Raw genomic sequence first — 22885 nt, 5'->3', positions numbered from 1 at the left:
GAAATAGATGAAGGAAAGGGTGTTGATGTAGTAATGGTTGATTTTTCGGCAGCTTTCGACCGAGTGCCTCACGATAAATTATTACTAAAGTTGGAGTCGTTAGCATTGGATTTGAAGGTAAAGCAATGGATACAAAATTAGTACTTACAGGTAGTATTCAAAAAGTAAAGATAAGGGATGCATTTTCAAAAGAGACGAATTTTATAACAGGAGTTCCACAAGGTAGTGTTCTAGGGCCATTACTCTTCCTAATTAACGTAAACGATCTACCGAATAATTGAAATTCCCATGCAAAACTCTTTGCTTATGACTGCATTATATACAGACGGGTAGATCATGTAAATAACCGCGTAATACTACAAAATGACATTGATTGCCTTGGTGACTGGGTTGCAAATAATAATATGGGCATTAATGTTAGTAAGAGTAAGCATATAATTTTTTCAAATAAAAAGAATGCCGAAAAGGACATTTACCCCCTCTTTGGACAAGGAATACAATGTAGCAGTGATTCCAAATATTTAGGCATTTACTTAACCAGGGACCTTGGGTGGGAAGTCCAAGTTGATAATTTGACACGGAAGGCATTTAAAGTACTTCTTTGGGTAATGAGAAATTTAAAAGGAAGTAGCGTAGCCACAAAAGAGAAAGCATATTAGGTATATATATGGTTATCCATATGCTAGAATACTGGTGCATAGTATGGGATCCATATGAGGTGGGACATATTAAAAAGATAGAAAAAGTTCAAAGAAAGGCAGCAAGATATGTACTCGGAAGGTACAAAAGAACAGAAAGTGTCACAGAAGGTTAGACGTACTGAAATGGGTGAGTTTGAAAAATGGAAGAAAAAGGAGTAGATTAGGCGCGATGTAAAGAATTATTAAAAAGGACGAAGCGTGGAAAGATTTATGGAAAGAAATAGAAAAGCCTACCTTTAAGGGAAAAAAACGACCATAGTTTCAAAATAAAAATAAGAATGCAAAAAACAATTAAGAAAAAATACTCTTTTCTAAATAGAATTATTATTATTTGGAAACAGCTGCCTGAAGGTTGGTTTGAGCCCTTTCCATCCAATTTTAGCAGTTTTAAGTGTAAATGTAAAGCAGCCACTGGGTAATTAACTTCATTGTAGTTATTAAAATATAGTGTTTGTATGTGATGTGGACGGCATTTCGTATGTGATGTGGATGTTTGTTTGCATGTGATGTAGAAGTGTCATTGTATCTGAGAATATTTTGTTTCCTATCTGTTTTTCTACTACGTGCACTGTATATATGTATTTTCATTGTACGCGTGAACATTGACCAAACTTGACCGTTACCACCAAAATCGCCTAATTGCAACGTAATTCCTAAAATAAAAATAAATAAATTAGGGTGGAAAAAGGATGCTAAAATATTATTTTCCCTTTTAATTTGACTAATTGATCCTTGAACTTGGTTAAATAACTGTAGTAATGTACACACTTTCGATTCGGTGATGCAAAATACTAAAACAATACAGCGACAACCGGTTATTCATTCCCTTCTTTGGTATGCAGATCACATCTGAAAATAATATTGAATAATTCCATTTAAAACGGTATTTCACGGCCATGCTTCATGTTTAGAACCTTGAAATCATCATCGCTCGGTTTATTCAAGGTGATTGCCTAGGGTCAAAGAATAACATGCGTTAATAGCCTGATACCGCGGAGCCCTGACATTTTTTGTTCACTGGCGAAAGCGTATGTGAACTACCCGCAATGTCGGTGGAACAAGTTACATATGGAGTCCTCAATTACACGCTAGAAGGTCGCCCCCGAATTCTATGACCACACGCATGCACTGCAAACCGTGCTATACCGTTAAACTACACCGCAGAACCAAGGGTCAAAGAGCGAAATATGATCGGAACTAATGATTGGAAAATAGGAGAGGGCAAAAGTTGGCGTATGGTCCGAATGTGGATGTCGCGGGAAACGGGATGAGGGGCGAGAGGAACCCAAGCAGATGGAACGGTCTGGCGTAGCTAAAAATTTCTAGGATCATATATGTATGTGTATACATATGTGTGCGTGTGTGTATATATATATATATATTTATAGTCATTCGCATGGATATAGATTTAAGGAATAGGCATATGAACACACACACACACAGTGGAAAAACACAGGAGAGGCGGGGAAGGCGGAATCGAGCAGTTCACAAGTGCAAAAATATTTCTTTGACCGGGACTTGAACTACGGATCTTTCGACTTACCGAACCGATGCTCCAACCATATATTTTGCTCTTTACGTGTTCCTATCCGTTTTACTTATATCTGTATCCATGCGAATGAATATTTGAATGTGCATACACGATATATATGATCTCATTCAAACATATATCTATACGTGTATGTGTATATATGTATATATATATATATATATATATATATATATATATATATATATATATATATATATATATATATAAATATATATATATATATTCATACATATATTTATATTATATATTTATGCATATACATACAGTTATATATTTACTTTTTCTGACTACGTCGAAAATGTATACAACCCCTTCGTCCCCTCATCCCTCCTCTTTTAACTCCCATCCCAACTCCCCCCTCCCCACTTCTGCATTAATTTAAATAAAAAGATCGGATTCGCTCAAAAGGACAACCATAGAACGGGCGACAAAAGAAACGAAAAATCCCTTTCAAAACCTTTTCATCCGAGAATGAAGAGAGAAGGGGAGGCGTGATTAATTTTGGTTGCTCTCCAATCCCGACTCTATTTCTATCGCGCTCTCCCTCCCTCTCTTTCTCCCAACACTCTGCACCCCCCCTGTCCCACCCTCTCCCCCCACCTCCAGTTCTCCACCGCCGCTATTCCACACCCGCCCGGCCGTGTCCCTCGCCGTCAGAATGAATCGATCAATATACAACAGATAGAATTCAATCGAAAGCTTTTATATAACCGGACAGGTGACGTATAAAGCTTGGTAAAGGATTTCTTTTTCCCTCTCTCTGTTCCTCTCCGCACCCTTTTCATGGCACGAAAATAATGATTTTCTGTCATATTTGCTCGCGATTATTTTTCCGTTCCTAGGGCTGAGGCAGACGGGAGTTTGAGCCTCTTTTTGAAGAGAGTGAAAAATATTTGAAGGCGGAAATATGCCATTATGCAGTCTTTTATGAAGGTCTCTAGTGAAATAAAACAAATTTCTTGTAAGTGTATTAACTATAGTCACGGTACATATCCCAATTATTATATAATTTATTTTAAAGATATAACTTTTAAAGATTTCTCTGACTTAAGCAGCTATCAGGTATTTGAACGTTATGTCCGAACTGGCGGGAGATGATTCTGTGTTGTACAGTTCCTTGAGACAAATATTTTCTAAATTATTTGAATTTCTAAATTTGAATCATTGAACTTATTCGTTGGGATTGGTTAAATTTTAATAGTTCCGTAAAATTTATTTTTGAAATTCTTTGATCATTTATTTTTATATTTTTCATTTTCTGTTAACCGGTAATTGGGTGTGAACCAACACATTAACAATAATCATCCCTTATAATACTGAGGTAAAACAAAAACTGTGTTTCTAATATAAGAAAGGAGAAGGGAATTAGAAAGTTCTAAGCTTTTTGTTCTCTTTCCTTGAAAAAAGAAAATTAAGGCTGTGCTAAATGCAATGTTCTGACATTTCATTTCGATTGACTCTTTCAAAAGAACTCTTGAGAGTAGCAAAAAGGTTTTGGATTAAAGAGTATTCTCCATAAGTAATGCAATTTTTTAAAAAAGTTATTTAATTTTTTATTATTAAGGTCAAATGAACATAGTTGCACCAATATGTAAAAGTCGTCAATTTACTCTCCCTGGGCCTCACATTTTTTCCAACGACTCTGCCATGACCGGTACGCGCCCTGGAAGGCGTCTTCGTGGAACTCTCGGAAGGTCTTCGTCACTGCTGATTGGATCCCTTCAATGGACGGGATCCTTTCAGGGCTGCCTTAATCCGTGGGAACAAAAAGAAGGCTACTGGGGTGACATCAGGACTATGGGGGGGGGGGGGGGGAAGCGTATGCACCTGGTGTTTAGCCAGGAACTTGCACACTCATAACGCGTTGTGGTGAGGCGTGTTGTCGTGATGGAATTGCCAGGTAGCGGAGATGTTTTTTCTCGTCCTGATGCCCCTTTTTCGAAGTCTTGGCTGCACTTTCACGTAGTAGGCTGTCTGTCCTTGAAGAAAAATCTCCTAATGAACCACTCCTTTATTGACAAAAAAGACAATGAGCATTGTTTTCCTTTTCGATTGCTCATTCTTGCATTTTTGGGCTTGAGGGACTGGTCGGTATACCACTCAGAACTTGGCGTGTTGTTTCTGGGTCGTATTCAAGAAGACAAGTTTCATCACCAGTGATGACGTTGTTCATTTCCAATGCTTTGCAAAGAATCACTTGAAATATCCGCTCGGTTGGTCTTTTGGTCGTTCGAGAACACCTTGGGCACGAGCTTGGCGCACACTTTCCTCATCGCTAAATCTTCAGTCGCAATGCAAAAGAGCAAGGGACGACAAGTTAAGCTCATTGGCAACCATCTTAATACTCAATCTATGGTCAGAGTCAACAATTGTCGAACACGAGCCACATTGTTGTCGGTTTTGCTGGTTGACGGCCGTCCAGAGCGTTCTTCGTCGTAAACCTTTTCCCGGCCCTCTTTTAAGGTCTTTAACCACCTCTAAACTCGCGACTACGACGGGGCAAAGTCCCCGCAACCTTCACAATTCATTTTTTCAGTCTCATCAAGAGATATTTTCAGTTAAAGGCAAAACCTAATAGTCGGGTAACGTTGTCCGATCGTCAATTCAATTTTTTCGTGACACGGTCGGCACACAGAGGTTTGCAAGAACTGTTTTCCTGCCACTTCCACAGCCTGGAAAACGCTGAGACCAGTTTGGTGGTAAAAATTTGCGTCCCCTTACCTACTCCAAGTGATTTGATTCCACTCTGATCATTAGGAGCGGCGCGGGAAATTCAATTGCATTATTTCTGGAACTCACCCTGTAGTCTATTAGACTAGTTGTATGTGGTTCCTCTATTCAAAAACATATTTAAATACAATTTTAATAGAGAAAGGTCGCATATTAGCTCGTTCATTTAGCCTACATACTGTTGGGAGCGCAAACAAAGAGCTATCCGTTCGATCCTTTTTTCAAAGATCTAATATCCTAGTTTCCCATCTAGTTTCTTATTTACCAGCCCGTCGAGAAATGGCTGCAGGTCATCCTTTTTTTACTTAAACTCTAGTTTTTACAGAAGATTCCTTGCGGCTCAGATGTTAAAGAAACTTTTGGAGATCATCTTTACCGTGTGGTCACTCAAAGAATTTATTGGAATATTCTGGTTTCCTGTTGGATAACTTTATGGTCCCTTGTTTGTATTCTTTCATGTGTAAGTTTGCTACGACGTTTAGTTTGCTAGAAATAAAGACCATCCCACAGAAAATAAGAATTCTGTAGACAGAATACGGTGAGATCCGTTATGCAATTTGGTAGAGCCTTGCTGGTTAGGCGCCCGATGCATTCGATCGAGTCGTCGACAGACACGTATTTGAATAGGGAAACCACATCCAAACTTTCGACCAGGTCCCACTCTTTGGCTTTGAGTTCCTTTATTATATACGTGAAGTAAGCCAACCCGAAAGTCGCGAATTCAATTCCTCCATCTAGGGCTTGAGTGTTTTTGAAAATTGTTCATTGTTATATTAGTCATTGTTTATCCTCCGATTTAAATGCCAAAAAATTGCAATGTCAGGTGACGACTCTCGAAGAGATGGGAGTCGGAGCCATCGCAGCTTTTTTACCTGGACTTGCAAAAGGCTTAACCCACTGGAGTCTAATAATTGAATATTTTTAATCATTACATTATTTTTTTTTGAAAAGTGGGATTTTTTAGCGTATTTGTCATTTTCGAATTTACTACTCGTATTCTTCGATAGACTGTGATAAATTCATGATTATACCAAGTGAGTTTTGAGACAATTCTTCAATATTTATTATTATTTTATAGAAATGCTCATTCACCATAGAAGATTTGGCAGGGAAAGTCTTACTTGTCTCAAGTGAGATTCAAGCAAAGCGGAAAAAGTATATGTGGAAGAACTGTGGGGCAAATGTTTAATGCCATTGAGTTTAGATATTATTATAGGTTATCCACCGGTTAAGGTAGTTTTTGGATGGGCACCAAATAGCTCTCTTGTCTCTCCCAATAAAACACAACCCAACATCCTACTTTACAACAAACCCCTCTTCACCTCCTTAAACTCCTCCCTTCACCTCACCCAGCATTCCTATCCTATTCCTGCTCCTTCCCTGTTTGCCTAACATTTCCCCTCTATCACAGTCTCCCCCATCCCATCGCCAATAAACATTCTCTGCATTCAATTTCCCGATCTCGTCATGATTTCTCCCAGCTATCCCCTCACCTCTCCCACCTAACCTAGCACCATCGCCAGCAACTTGGCTCTTGAGGCAATAGAGCAAGCCATTCAGATACATTTAATATGTTGGTGCGGAGGAGGATGAAAAAAGTGGGCTATGTGAAAAGTGAACTGTCTTATCGCTGAAATAACAGAGGCTACAGCGGTAGAGCTCTTAAAATCATCCTTATTCATTCTTATCCGCTTTCCAATACAATGACTGGGGCCCTGTAAATATTGGTTAAAATCCCAGTTCTTGGATTTATTTCATTATTTTCATCATATTGTAATTCAATCTTAACTTTGGGTGACTGCAGTTTTCCAATCCCCCTTCTCCATTATGATTGCTCGTCATCCAACGCCCTAACATGTTAGTTAAATGGCCTCTGTAACTTGAATTTCTCGTGAGCGTCTTTCTTGATTATTTATCTACATGCATCATCTTTTTTAATATTTACACAGTTATAAACTCAAGAAAAGCCCAATTTTCGCGTTTTATGCTCAGTTTTTCTTACTCTGAAGTGGTCTAAATTCCTAGTTCTAGTACTAATATGGCCAAACATTTACTGATGTAATTTATCATGCATAGTCATCACGAAAAGCTAAGAATGAGATACTGATTACCTCAGAATTATTTAAAAACTATTATATTGCTTATATTTTGTAGAAAAGTATGATAATTCATGGATTTAATAGATCCTACTACTAATCATGAAACTTCAATGTTATCCTTGGCCTCCATTTTCCCTAATTGAAGGAGTATTCGTTCGGTCGCTCAGAAACGAAGGAAGAGTAAAATTGTTATTTTTTTGTGTTTCATAGGTAAATACGTACAATGTGAAGTTCTCGTAAATACTGAACTTTAATAACATTTTGTTGGCTATTTCTAATGAATCCCCACCAAGTGATGTTTCGATCTTGAAAAACTTTGACTCTTGTAATAGCTAGTTATTTAGGTCCTATTTCATTGGCCAGTAAAATACCTGAACCCTCAAATGGTCGCAATTCTTAGGTAGAGTGGACTCCATATTCCAAAATTGCCAACAATTTTGCCATATTAGCTATAATATACAAGTTACTGTATGTATAAAACTTTGTAGGATGTCATTAAATATTGATAATTTTTACTATTTTAAAAAATGTAAAGAGAAGTGACTATTTAGAAATATTAACAAAAAAAAGTGTTATTTTTAGCTTTCACTTGATTCCGAATGTGTGGCTTTACTTTAGTAATGGCAATGAAAAGTAATCAATCTTCTCTCTCAAACATCTTTCCAGTCGTATCTCTTACGTCGAATACCTTTTTATCTGGCAATTTATTCGCTCAAGTGTCGATCATCGATCTCTTCTGATTATCTCCTCCACGGTCTCCTTTTGGGTACTATATTCCTCCTTAATAGCTGTGCTTAAAATATTATGACTTATGAGCTGATTCTTGACTTGATTCTGCCATTTACAGCCATGGCCAAGATGGAGGCCAAGAAAGAGTTTGAAAAGGATAAAGCCTGCACATAGGATTTATCCTTTTCAAACTCTCTCTTGTTAAATTATCGAGTATTTCATTTTAAATAGGAACGTAAGTATCTCTATCGAAGGTACTCCCCTTAGATTGGCGTGCTGCATTTCACCACAGCGTCATTCTATATTTCCATTAAATAAGTCGTCGAAAATGCATTGAACTTTGAATTAGTCTTTCGTGTGCATTTCATCATCAACACCAGAGCATTCAGGGTTGTTACCATTTGTATCCAGCCACTATGCGCCTAGTTTTATTGCGTTCTCTTTGTATAATTTACTCCTTGCGCGTCGTGAGTTATTTTGTGGATGTTTGTCCATAATATAACTCCAAACTGATTGGGAAAAGTGCGGTAAAAGGTTGTCTGTCCGCGGCAACCTGTCGATTCAGCAGCCCTCCCACCACTTACAGCACGAGTGAAATAGACGATTCACTAGCATGACCGGGAGGCATTCGCTCCCACCCCCTTCACCCCTCCCACAACCCGCCATCCTCTCGCTGAACCGCGAGTTATCTCGCCAGGTACAAGCGATGGGCCGGGACGTCTTATATTATTACTCGGGGTGGAATATAGGTGGCGTGTGCAGTTTTCCTATCCTCTCTCCTCAACCGGAGGAAAAAGAAAGAAAACGAAATTGCTTCCCATTAAGTCTTGTCGCGTTCTGTACCGGCAGAGTATTATCCGAGTGAGGAGATAGTTAGTGCAAAAGTCGTTAAGGCATGAATACTGAAGAAAGGAGGTGGAGAGAGCTAATAAAAAAATGAGTGTGTCCAGATGGAAACTGAGTAATTCGAGCGTCTAACATTATGGTTATCGAGGATCTTAAGCCCAGAGACAGTACAATTAGGAATTTTGTCGCTGGTTGGGAAATTTTTCTTACACTTCTCATAATTACCAAATGTATATTGGCAGGAGTATATAATACGAAAAAAAATATGATAAATGACTATTTGACTGAAATACGACTATTTCAGTGCAACACTTAGTTTTTTCATATTCAGTACGCAAGATATTGGGAATGAAAAAAATTGGATTCAACTAATACTATCCATCGCAAATACACGGTGACATTTCACGTAAAGGGCCACTTGGAAGGGACCTGCCTTCACTAAGGAACATTGAAAGAACTTATCACAATGGAAAACCACACGTATCTATTATGCTAAGAATCACAATGATCGAGATACTTTTAATCACACGTATAATCTATAAGTTATGTTTGGTAATGAATTCGCTTAGTCAGCAGAATCTTTTGTAGGATTGCTGTATTAATCGGTATTTTTGCGTAGGGTGAGCAATGTATACTGCAGCAAAATGAATGTTTGTGAAATGAATTTAGTTGGCAATAATGGTTCATTTTCACATTCAAAAGAACTTTGCCCATTGATTGTTTGATTTAGGAATTTAATTTCTTGGGTTATTTTCACTACTATCTGTTACTAAAGAGCTGATGTGGTAGTGGAAATTTATTTTATAAATTGTAATGAGATATTGTAAACTGTAGATATTTTTCCATGCCTCGAATGTATTTCAATAGGTCACAGAAGATAGAGGAAAAATAGATCTATTAAGTAAATGATAAGGACTCGAGATAAAATAGAACGCAATACAGAAAATTGATAGAAACTACCAGATGCATATTCAATCTTTAAAACGGAATGTTGTAGGTGATATCGAACACGTATGCAATTAAATAATCGACTTATGGTTTACTAATACCTTAGAATGGGCGCCAATTGGTAAACTTCAAGGTGCTTAGGAAAAGCTTGACAGAATTTACAAGGACTGGGAGCCATCATTGGTTTAGCGGTAGCGATGAGGGGAATACGAGTAGGTACTCTCCTAATTGAGCTTTGAAGTACTCCTTTGAAGGCATTCAGCAAACGATAACCCATCCAGAAAATTTGAAGCTTGCAAGCTATCTGAGATATTTCTACAACTTTGTGATTAAAAATACTAATATTATATCAGAGCAAACACAAAATAGCCTAAAAAACCGGGTTTTAGTATGCGAAATATAAAAATTAAAGCGTTTATTTCATTCATATGAACACTAAGGGCATACGTTGACCATTGGCCTGCATCTGGCAATGAAAGAATGTAAATCCTAAAATCTTAACTGTGACATTAGAGTTAATTTTAAATAGAATTTATCGATATTCCATTTGAGAATTTAAGTTTTTTGAAACAACTAACGTATTTCGCTGAAAAAAGTTCAGCATACACTTGCCATGACATTTTTCCCGATTTCTTTCCTACAAATTGTCTTTGGAATAGAATTTGTTGCTCGACATCGGATCACAAAATTAAAATTCTCTAAAGAAACCGTTTCATGTGGAAGCAAAAGACCATACCTACCAATTAAAACTGAGAGATATAAATGGGATGGATTATGTCAGAAAGTTTTATATGGAAACTCTGGAACATTTCGGGGATAAAAATGGATAAAAGGTTTTGAAACGAGTGACTTCAAATGGCTGATTCCAGCTACGGGGAATTCTCCTTCGTTAGAATTTCCACTGAAAGGAAAGAGAAGAAAGAAACATGAAACTCTTTCTTGGGTATCTTCCAATGAAAGTTCTTAAAGAATGATTCAATTTATACCGAGAAACGCAATAAAAAGCCTCCTTTGCAAAACGACGACGTATTTTGAGACAGGGTTTCAAGAAGTTTCTCGGGAAGAAATAATTTTTTTCACGTTCATTAACTTCCATAGACTTTGAAAAAATAGTGTGTGGACTACTCTCTCCCCAGGCCTTGGAAATACCAAGTTATTTTACCAGAAACTGCATTTTTAAGGCACGGTGAAAAATGCATCAACTATCGAAAGGCAAACACAATTTCGCTAGCCATATTTTCCTAGTGATCTCCTTTGGAATTGATATTAGCTTATCATATTCCGAAGTAAAGATACCCAAGTTAGTATTTACCTATGGACGGTTTATACGATGAATGGTATCAGCACAAATAAAATTAATTTGGAATATTAAAATCAACAACTTAAGTGCTAAATTTTGTCAAAACATATGTGCAACGAACGATGTCATATATTTTCTTCCATATTAGTAGATTTAAAGGTGGAATATAGTTAATTAAATTTAAACGTGGGAATTCACGCGACTTAAGCTACGATTCAATGATTGATTAACTAGATAATGATAGGTCAAAAACAACTGTATTAAAATGTTACATTGTTTACAGAAATTTCCATTCTGCAAGATTTTTTTGCGCAATTCTTTAAGAACGTGGACTCTGGTAGAAACATCGATCAAGAATTACAAATGTACCTCTACCCTATAATTTTTGCATATTACAATTACCTACTCCGTACTTAAAGTTATTTTACTTCCATTTTACTTTGGTTTCAAACCTGCATGAGTGTGATTTGTTTAGGTTAATTTTAAATACTTGAGTATAAACTCTCACGAGCATTTTTTTACATTTACGATGCACAAATTTTTACGTCACCATCCTTCAACGAAAACGAAATTCTATGCAAACACATATAATCTGCAGTTTTTATTTGCTTAAATGAAAAATTTCTTAAAATTTCTAACTCTTATTTGAAGAATTTTCGTGATATACTGAAATAAAACAAATACTCACGTGTTGGAGAGATGCAAACAATTTTTAAAATTTGTTTCTTCTAATCACGTAAATTTGACAGTGAGTTATACATTCAACAAACTTTCTCAAAATGCATAAAACAGTCTAGATTTGGCAGTTTTTGAACTTTTATCATTTTCTTACCTGCTGCGAGGGACCAAGGCTTGGTTTTCTTCGTAGCGTCGTCCGCTAGGCGCGTATCTTTCCCATGCAATCACCAAACCGAAGATCATTGCCAAAAAATGTTTTTAAAAATAATTTTTCCTACCCATATCTTTAAACATATTTCATTAATCAGTTTTATTTGGAACTAAAATAAGTGTTTGTTAAATTAAATACTTAAATTAATTTCATGTATGCAAAACCCAGCAGAGGAGAGTTAGTCCACAATTGGAATCATATCACCTTTTCCAATTGTAATTTTGCAATCTATTTGTCTGTTATTTTTTATACCTATATTTATTGCCTTGAAATTGATGCATGTATATATATATATATATCTATATATATATATATATATATATATATATATATATATATATATATATATATATATCTATATATATATATATATATATATATATATATATATATATATATATATATATATATATATATATGTGTGTGTGTGTGTGTGTGTGTTTGTGTATGTGTGTGTGTGCGTGATTCTATTTGCGATGGATAAATTATTATTATTAGGCCGTGGTAGATCAATTTTGGAGGCAAAGAATGTCTTTTATATGACTAACAAAGAAACCATAATAATATTTTCCTGAAAAATGTACGTTAAAATAAATTGTTCAGAAAATCTGTACGCTTCAATACAAAATAAAACCCACGCCTCTAGCCTGAAGCTGTAATAAAATTGACCTTAATAGAGATGAAACAGAATTTTTATTAACCCAATGATACATTTATGCTGAAATTGGTTGATAGATGTAGTCGGCCGAGTAATGCTAGTAGTGGGTAGAGGGCTGGGCTTTAGGACGACCTGGGTTCGATTCCGAATGATGTCTTTTGGTACCTTGAGCTTTACCCAAGCTGCGTTAATTGTCGGGTGCTACATACCTGTAGATCCTCTCATGCGGCACAGAGAGAGAATTTACGTGTGTAGATTTCACATGCGTTACTTTTACACCACGCATGAGGGTTAGTATCAGGTGGAAACTATCCTCACGTAACAAACCAAGCCTTAGATAAATGTCTGTTACTGCCTTCAACCGATGATAGCCAGAGCCAAGCACTCATGGATAGTTTAGACTCACATGAAATGTGTCACTCGTAAAATTATTGGATGAACAAGATGTAGGTTTAATATCCGAATTAAATCAACGGCATCGAAGGGGAGTACTTTTAACAGGTAGTTATTATCAACATTGTGTAATTAGATAATTAGAAAATTTGCGTTGGAAATCAATCACAAATCGGGGGGTAAATTATATTAAAAAATATCCTGGGTACATCAGAAGCAAACTTTTGATTCATGATGCTATATACATGCAAAGCCACCTCACAGGACTGCAATAAGTTGATTAATTGTTATAAGGACTAGAGAGATTAAATTGAGAACTCCACACCTCACAAAAGTTGAAAAAGTAATCTATTCCGCAAACGATAACACAATAGAAAATGCCGTGCAGGTAACGCTGATACCACTTTGTAGCCTGGTTGTTAGCCATTGATTGCTCGGATTCTTATCTGGCCATGATTATTCCTGGTTACCCTCCCGTGGAGAGTCTTGCGTGAAAGAAACTAATTCATTAGCGCACGTGAAACTGATTTCAAGACATTTCCAACTTTAAGTTAATTATACACCTATGAGTATCTTTGCGTAACAATTTGGAGATGGTAGTCCGGTATTGGGTCACCCTGTTTAGCGGTGGGGTTCACGGTAGTAGCTTTGCGGGGGCCTTGTAAGCTATCATTGGTTACGCTCTCGTCACCGGCGTTCGGACTTATGTGAAGTTGCGATTTCAGTAGTATACGCAGATTCAACCCATGTGAGAAAATACCATAAATCTACCATGAAAATGTTTACTATTATTTTGTTTGGTGAAATAAAGGGCGAGATGTCAACAAATTGTATTCACTCTAAATTGAATGCTCCCACATGTGTAACATTAAAGGTTTAAAAAATTACACTATTTTGAAATGGAATTCACCAATGTTACGGGCTGCCCGGATTTGGACTAAATGTGTGTATTACACATTTCGTTCCAAAGTATAGTTATCTGCTAGAACAAGGGATTTAAAACTATTTCAACATTTTATGTGCTATAAATGAACGGAAATTCCTTATTAGTAAGCATTAATCGCCTTGCTGAACAACTTCGTAACTCGCTTCAGCGACGTGTTTTAACTGGACAGGTTGTTACGACATTCGAGCGAAATGTTAATTCTTAGAATCCACAGGGCCGAACGAAGCAATTATTTTGTGCGTAGAACCAGAATTATTGTGCGAGGGGGCACTGGAAGTTTTGACGGGTGGACGAGGGAGGGAAAAGCGGGAAAGACGAGAGGAAAGGGCGAGAGGTCTAGTGCAACTGAGTCCTGGAGTTTGCTGTTTTCATTTATTTCTCCACAATTAAGAGAATGAGAAATAAAAAAAGGAAGCTGGAAACACGACGAGAGAATGAACTGTGAGTTGGGAGATATTGTTTTGATTTTTTTTTTCAAGGTACACCGTCAAAGAAAGACAGGAATGTACTGTATCGCGGTTGCTCGGGTCGAAAAAAATATAATTATTTTCGCCAGGAGAAATGTGGTCTCAATTAATTCGCTGAATGGGTTTGGGATTATCATTGTGTGCCACGCCCGGAGCACGGGGACACTTGTGCGTGAGTGAGGGGATGGAAGGAGGGGTGAAGGGTTGGGGGAAGGGGAGGGTTGTAAGGAGGGTGAGGAGGAGAGCATCGGAAGCTTCGTGGTTGGTTCGTGGGCGCTGGTGTTGGGGCGGCGCGGAGGGGTGACCCAACCGGGTCGAGTGGGTTCATTAACGCTTGCCGAGGAGTCATCGTGGCCCTCTCACTCGATTCCCAAATTATAGAGCGACTAAACAAAAAAAAAGGAACGAGACGAGGGAGAACTTCAAATGTTGTGAATAGGCGGTTGGATATGCAAACAAGCTGCTCGGGTTCGCTCCGTCGAGAGGCGGACTGGATTTTTGGTATCGCTCCTGAAGGAGTGGAGAGAGAGAGAGGGTGCGGGGGGTGGGAAGGGAATGGATAGGAGGGAGATAAGAGGGATGGGGGGAGGGGAGGTACGTAATATAAAATTTGAGAACTCGTGCGGAGCCATTAAGGCTCCCTTATTCACAGCCACGATGAAATGGGAATTTCCAAGGTCTATGTGCTTTAGTTTACATTTAGTGAGTTTTTCAGAGTGAAATTTTCCTATCTCATTTTTATTCGACGGAATCCTTCTTTTGCAGTTTCGAAAAATTATAGTTATAGCCTTAACGATAAGTTAAGCTTTTGAGTACTCTATGAAGTACTCTTAGAATTTAATCACCCCTGAAACAATGCTGGCCCAAGCTAAATCATTGCTCGTAGTATTTGGCATTAATTGGGCAAAAGGGGCAGTTTGAGATCCTAACCGAGCGAGCGTGTTCGAAATATTTGAGAAAAAGGATTACAAAGAAATTAAATCTGCGAGCAAATACTGGGGAATTATTCAAATAAAAATGACGAGGAAGGTCAATGTGATTGCGCGTAATGTCCCACAATATCCTTGGGTACCCATCTCAGAAGGATCAAATTTATGAAATGAAGAAGGCAGAAGGAATGGTGCCTGCTTCGTAAATAACGGTTATGCACCAGCACTGAAAGTCATGCCTTTGGAGACATTCCTGCGTTGGAATCCATAGTATGTATGTAGATATACGAGCAAGTTAACTTCTCGGATAAATGAAAACCTAAGGAATTAAAGTATGCCGCAAGAGGGATAATTCTGGATTATTGTTGGTCATTTCAAGTGAATAATGTCGTCCGTCGGAAAGGACGCTCAACTCTGAGACCCATAAGGCCTTTCGTTAAGAGTAGGCTAATGTCGACGACAGGTTTCCACCCATCCATATTCCTTGAACCTACGACTACCTAACCCTAATGGCGAAAATGACCATACGTGTATCTGTCTATCTCCTCCTCTAATAACTGCAACTGCAACTTATATCATATTGTGGTAGCGAAAAGTATACGGGGAAAGGAAATTAGCATCCGGATTGGCATGTGAAGAATTCTTTTCCCCTAAATTAAAATACAAATCAGAACCTGAGAACTAGAGGAAAACAAATCATTAATTCTACTCTTTTATTACGTTTTGGTGAAATCTCATATCCAGCCATGCGACTTTTTCTTGGATTTCAACGTAATATTTCTATGTAATTTTTTCATTGCTTGAAAAAGAGCATTTTTTTGGTCCCTCTCTTGTACCTATTTAATTTAATTTATTAGGTACCTTGGTTTTCTGGGTGACCAAAGAGGTATTGAAATACGGTTAAAATATGATTCCCCGGAAGAATGATAGAATAAATTGGGAGAGTAACAAATTAGGAAGACACTCTAAGAGTTAGTGAAGATATAGCTATGGCGAAAAATTACATGCTGAAAGAAATTCTAACTAGACATGCGGGCATATCCGTTGTAGTTTAAGTACTATTCATACTTTGCCATAAGTGCGCTGGTCATAGAAAATTATAAGAGAAAAAGTTTCTCAGCTATCTAACATTCCTCGATCAAAGCTCTCCTCGCCTATGTCGTAATAACGTACTATTTCTAAATTGACCGCCCTAGTGTCTTCACCGTGAAGCTCTTTTTCTTTTTCTTTCAGGATCTGTTAATAAATTAACTGTGAATTTATTAGGAGATCTCGCATACGGCATCATCTTATGGTTGGTATAGTTTTTTCATAGCTACATCCTGAATATTTTTCCATTTCCAATATTATTAAGCCCTTCGATTTTTCCTTGTGCCTGAATTTTCTTTGTATAATCGTGTCGATATTTTTAAAATATACATTTGACCTTTTGAAATTATTTGACTCTTCGTATTATTCTAACTCTCTGTACATTATTCTCCACAATTTCGTAAAGATATTGCATTTCCTTCTATCATCCATTTTGATCAAAACCCCTGTGGCCCATATTAATTTGATTTTAATTCTCTGTTTACCATTCCTATTGTTTCTTCCACTGGTTTATATTCAGTTCTTAAGATCCACTCAGCTTTCAGCCATCCATTTTTATTTCCTTAATATCAATTACATATTTATTAATTTTTTGCTTTTTCTTCTTAATTCTTATTTCTGTTAAAGATTGAACATTAAACCTTGGCACTCTTTTTCACCTCCTAGTCCATTTGAAGTTTTTATGACCTGAATCTGCATTAAACTCAAACAACCACATGGTCGTTATAATTAAAACCCATTTTTCTAGGAGAAAGAAGCCAACTGCTTCAGTAGTTGACTTCTTTCTCCTAGACTATGTACTAACAGTAGTCCCCCTTCACTCCCCCATCCATCCATCCGTCTACCGCTGCCTTCCAACCCCCCACTAAGGTTAGGCGCATCTGAACGGTAAATTTCCGGTTATTATTATTTGAATTGATCATACACCCTTTCTACTCCTTCCTCTCAGAGACTACTTTTCGGCATGCACACCATGATCACCGCTAGATTGGAAGGGTCTGCTTTGATCTCTACCGATTTAATTTTATCATACAGGCAATCTATATTAATCAATCCCTCTCTTTTCAGTTTTCTACGTAGTACTACGGCTAATTCACGTTGACTGCCGTCATCCAATATATATTACTCTGAAACTATTACTCCAGTAACGCTCGTTCTCTCTACATCTCTCCTCACAAAACTGGCATATGTATATATATATATATATATATATATATATATTATTAGGTAATCTACCGGTTAAGGTAGGTTTTTGGATGGACATAATTACTAATTAAATAATTTGTGGCCGCTTGCAAAACAAAACATCCTACTTTACATCAGGTCCCTCTTCAGCTCTGAGTACTTTCTTCCTCCCTTCATCCCGTCCAACATCCCTATCCTGTTCCTTCCCTTTCCTCGTTTGCCTAATATTCTCCCCTCAATTACAGTCTTCAACATCCCGCTGCCAGCCAATAACCCCTTCAGCCACTTTTCCTGCCTCCATAGGATTGCTCCCAACAAACCCCTCTCTTCGCCCACCATACCAAGTACTTCCTCATTTGTTTTCTTCTCTGTCCATTTCACCTTCTCCATCTTCTCCACACCCACATATCAAAAGCCTCCAGTCTACGTCTATCCTCCTGCTTCAATGACCACGTTTCCGCGCCGTATATAGCTACGCTCCATATCAAAGTTTTTACGAGTCTTTTCTTAACATCCTTACTCAACGTCCCCGTCATCAACTCCCTCCTCCTTGTGAAAGCCTCTTTGCCTAGCGCAATTCTTCTCCTTACGTCCATACTACTTCGACCGTGTTGGTCCAAAACACTACCGAGATACGTAAACTGTTCTACCTGCTCTAGTTTTTGCCCTCCTATTTTAATGTTAAGCTTAGCCTTTTTCCTTCTAGAAAATCGCATAACCTTTGTTTTATTAATATTGATTCTCATCCCATACCTGTCGCACTGAATTTCCAATTCACTCAGCAATGCTTGCAGACCCTTGGCTGACTGACAAACTAAAGCTTGGTCATCAGCAAACCTAACTGATTTTACGAATTCCCCGCCTTTCTTTCATTCCTACCTCCAGCTCTTCCCATGCCTCTTTGATCATTTCCTCTGCATACAAGATGAATAGCAACGGTGATAATGGGCAACTCTGCCTTGCACCTCTTCCTAACATTGCCCAACCGGGTTCCCCGTTTCCCACCCGCACCTGAGCAGTCTGAGACATGTGCAGGTTGCGGATTAGCCTCCTTTCCCTCCAATCTATTCCTTTTTCTGCTATATACTAATTAGTTTTTCCCAATTCACTCTATCAAACGCTTTTTTGAAATCTACGAAACAGGCAAATACCTCCTGGTTGTGTTCTATATTCCTCTCGATTAATAATCTCATTACTGCAATGGCATCACGCGTACCTCTCCCCTTCCTAAACCCAAACTGGTCATCCCCTAAGCAATCATTAGCCCTACTTTCTATCCTTTTGTTAATGATCCTGAGAACAACTTTAGGTGCGTGGGATATCAAACTTAATATCCTGTAGTACTCACATGATGTAGCCTTTACCTTTTTCGGAATAGGAACTAAAACTGATCTCACAAAGTCTTCCGGCCAGATTCCTTCCTCATAGATACTACGAATCAGCCCATATAGCCTCTTCCTCCCACATTTTCCTGAGCATTTTAAAAGTTCCGCGGGAATTTTATCCATCACCACGGCCTTATTTAGTTTCATCTCCCTTAATGCCCTTTCTATCTCATCGTCTAGAATGCCTGGGCCTAAGCTGTCTTCCTCTATGTCATGTTCCTTTTCCACGTCTAACTTTGTCGGTCGAAGCTCTTCACTATACAGTTCTTATATATATATATATATATATATATATATATATATATATATATATATATATATATATATATATATATGCTTTCGTAGACGTAACACAGAAGTGCCGAATAGTACAATACACAGTAAAACACAATATAGAAACACAAAAAAAGAACACTCACACGTTATTTCTTGATATTTCGACGGAAACAATCCGTCTTCCTCTGAAGATATAGAAGTAATGACTCTCATTATTTAGTAAATATGAAGTAATCTCATTATCTATTCCTCTGAAGATATAGAAGTAATGACTCTCATTATTTAGTAAATATGAAGTAATCTCATTATGAAGTAATGGCAGTCATTACTTCTATATCTTCAGAGGAAGACGGATTGTTTCCGTCGAAATATCAAGAAATAACGTGTGAGTGTTTTTTTTTTGTGTTTCTATATTGTGTTTTACTGTGTATTGTACTATATATATATATATATATATATATATTTATTTATATATATATATATATATATATATACATAAAATTTTTTATTTGCTCCTTTTTTCCTTTGAGGTATCCTAACATGCGTCGTTTGGTAATAGGCGGCTGAATATTTGCGCCGTGCTCTTTTCTCTGGCTAGCTTCTTGGCTCTTCAGCGATAATTACATTCGGAAATTTTATGACGCCAACGTCGCTGTGAAGTCGCAACCGCGGTCGGTTGCGACACTATTTCGGAGGATTACCGAAGGGCGTTAGTTGCCTCCGCTTGGAGGACCGTTGGTCTGTCTGGATACGGGTGCCCGATTGAGATCGTGGATGCCTGTCCCATGGGAGAACCGCAAAATTCGGGATTCCGGGGATTTCCATTTGGAATAAATTCACCGATTGGCGAAGAAAATCTCGGCATCTTGTTTACAGCATCTCCTCCAGCGGCGAGATTCCGGAGAGCTCCATCAATTCTGCATTTTTTTGGATCTGCCAATTCCTCAGCGTCGCTCCGAGATTGTTTCTATCCACCACGCTGAGGATTTTCCTCGCGACTATGTTCATGACACCCGACAAAACCGGTGCAACATACAAAATTATCGGACGAGGGACGGCTTGATAGAGAAGTAGCCTTCTTCGTACCGTGATGTATTAGTGACCAAGGATCGGCTGTCGTTGGCACCTCCAGTTTGCAGAAAAGGCGGCAGTGCGTTTCGCGTGGCATTTCATCTGCAAGCGCTTTTCGAGGGTAATGCCCAGTTATGTGACCGTTTCCCTCCAAGGTATTCTCGTCGCACCGACGAGTATTTCGCCTGGCTCAATCCGTCCCTTGAAAAATGCTATCTCCTGGGTCTTCCCCTCGTTTTCTGAGAAGCGCCACTTTGCATACCGTTTCACCTAACATATGTGTACTTGTGCTTACGAGTTTCAAGGTTTTATGTCCCTATGTTACCATAATAAAACTCCTTCGATTCTACTTTCTCTTTTTCATATCAGATGTGTTAGGATTTCGTCGGCCACAGTGTCCTTTCCTCCCTCGCTACAGATCCCGACACGCCATCCAGTTTACCGAGCCCCGTGCATCCATTATCCCTCTGTTAGCTAGGTGAAGCTATAAAGTCGTTTTATTGTTTCTTGCCTCACAGAACCCACCTCCGGGTGGATCCATATTATGGTGGTTGGTTATATTCAGGTACCTGTAATTGAGAAATGGAACTTGTTTTTATGTTATGCATCATTTACTATTGAACAAATTGAGATTTAAAAGGTCAATTAAAATATTATGTACTTTTGTAGAGGCTATGTCGAGTCTATGATTCCTGGTATAATAAGGTAATCTACCAGTTATGGTAAGTTTTGAATGCACAGAATAAACAAATAAATGTTGTGTGACTCCTAATACAACACAATCGCACATCATGCTCTACAACAAGTCCCTCTTCATCTATATGTACTTCCTTCCTCTCTTCATTCTTACCAACACTCAAATCCTGTTCCTGCCCTTTCCTCGTTTGTTTAACATTCTCTCCTCTATTACAGTCTTCAAAATCCCATTCCCTATAAATACACCCTTGTTGTATTCTATATTCCTCTCGATTGGTGATCAAATTACTGCAATGGCATCACGCGTACCTCTCCCCTTCCTAAACCCAAACTGATCATCCCCTAAATAGTTATTCATCGTACTCTCTCCCTTTGTCGATTATTTTGAGAACAACATTTGCTAATGATATCAAACTGATATCACTTATCGATATCAAACTTATTGTTCTGTGGTCCTCATATGATTTAGACTTTACCTTTTTCGGAATAAGAGCTAACACTGACCTAACAAATCCTTCCAGCCAGATTCCTTCCTCAGAGATACTACGAATTAGTCCATATAGACTCTTACTCTCATGTTTCCATGAACCTTTCAACAGTTTTGCAGGAATGTCGTCTACCCCGGCGGCCTAATTTGATTTCATCTCAATTAATCCCCTTTCTATCTCATTTCGAGTATGTCTGGACCTAAGCTATCGTCCTCTACGTCATGTTCCTTTTCTATGTCTAACTTTGTTGGCCTAATTTATTTACCATAACATTCTTCTACATATAGTTTTACTTCCATCTCTCTTGGATCTTTTCTGTATCAACTACTATCATACCCGATTTATTTCTAACTATAAGGATAGATCTTCCCTTCTTACTTCCCGATAAAGGCTGCTACTTTGATGTACAGCGCACCAATTTCAGCCTTCCCCTGCAAACTTTGTTGCTAATATTAATATAATAATATAATTAATATGTTGCTTTGTTGCTAATATTAATATAATATTTAACTCTTTGTAATTCATTTTGCCGAAGTCTGGGTTCATTCATTCTTCCAAAGACTTAGACGGAAGAAAGTACCATTTCATAGACTCTAACCTTGACGCGGTGGAAGGGCTTGTGCGTTCCAATGACCCCTAGAGCTGTTCTTGCGGGAGCGATGGTAATTGGTCTTAACAGGGTCTCATATGCCAGATATGTCGAAGCTTAGAAGCCAGATGAAAGTTTGTCCGCGCTGCGTTTGTTCCTCAGTGAGGCGGCAAAGGCATCTGACCCCATTGGGGCGACCATTGAATGACGTTTTCACGCTAAAAAACAATTGAGTAAGGCCAAGTTGAGTAGTAGTAAATGATGGAAGTCACCTCTTTTATTATTCCCAAGAATATAAGTATGTATATGCAGACATATATATATATATATATATATACACATACATACATGTATATATACATATATATATACACACACACATGCATGCATACATATATATATATATATATATATATATATATATATATATATATATATATATATATATATATATATATATATATATATACGATTGTACGGAAAAACTCACACGAGCGGCACAATAATGGGCTGACACAATATAACACAAATAGAAAAGAATAGACACATTTAAAAGAACACTCACACGGTAAATTGTTCGAGCTTTCGGCCCTCTCAGAGGCCTTCTTCAAGAGAGACTATATATATATATATATATATATATATATATATATATATATACATACACACACACACGCTCACATAAGCTAATCAACCAGTTTAGGTAGGTTTTGGATGGACATAAATACGATATTTTCTGCAACAATTTCAGAGCGTAAAAATCATTCGCCTTGACTGGGACTCGAACCCAGATCCCTCAATATCCGGTCGAGTGCTTTAGCCACTTAAGCTACCGAGACGTCCTCTTAAACTCTGAAATTTTGGGGCTTTTAAAGGAACTAGATGTTATGACGAAATACCGTACATACAATGTCACATG

Source organism: Hetaerina americana, unplaced genomic scaffold (genome assembly GCF_022747635.1).
Source record: "Hetaerina americana unplaced genomic scaffold, ioHetAmer1.1.p SCAF_18, whole genome shotgun sequence".
Classification (NCBI taxonomy): domain Eukaryota; kingdom Metazoa; phylum Arthropoda; class Insecta; order Odonata; family Calopterygidae; genus Hetaerina; species Hetaerina americana.
The sequence above is the reverse complement of the archived record's forward strand: the minus strand, read 5'-3'. Positions refer to the sequence as shown.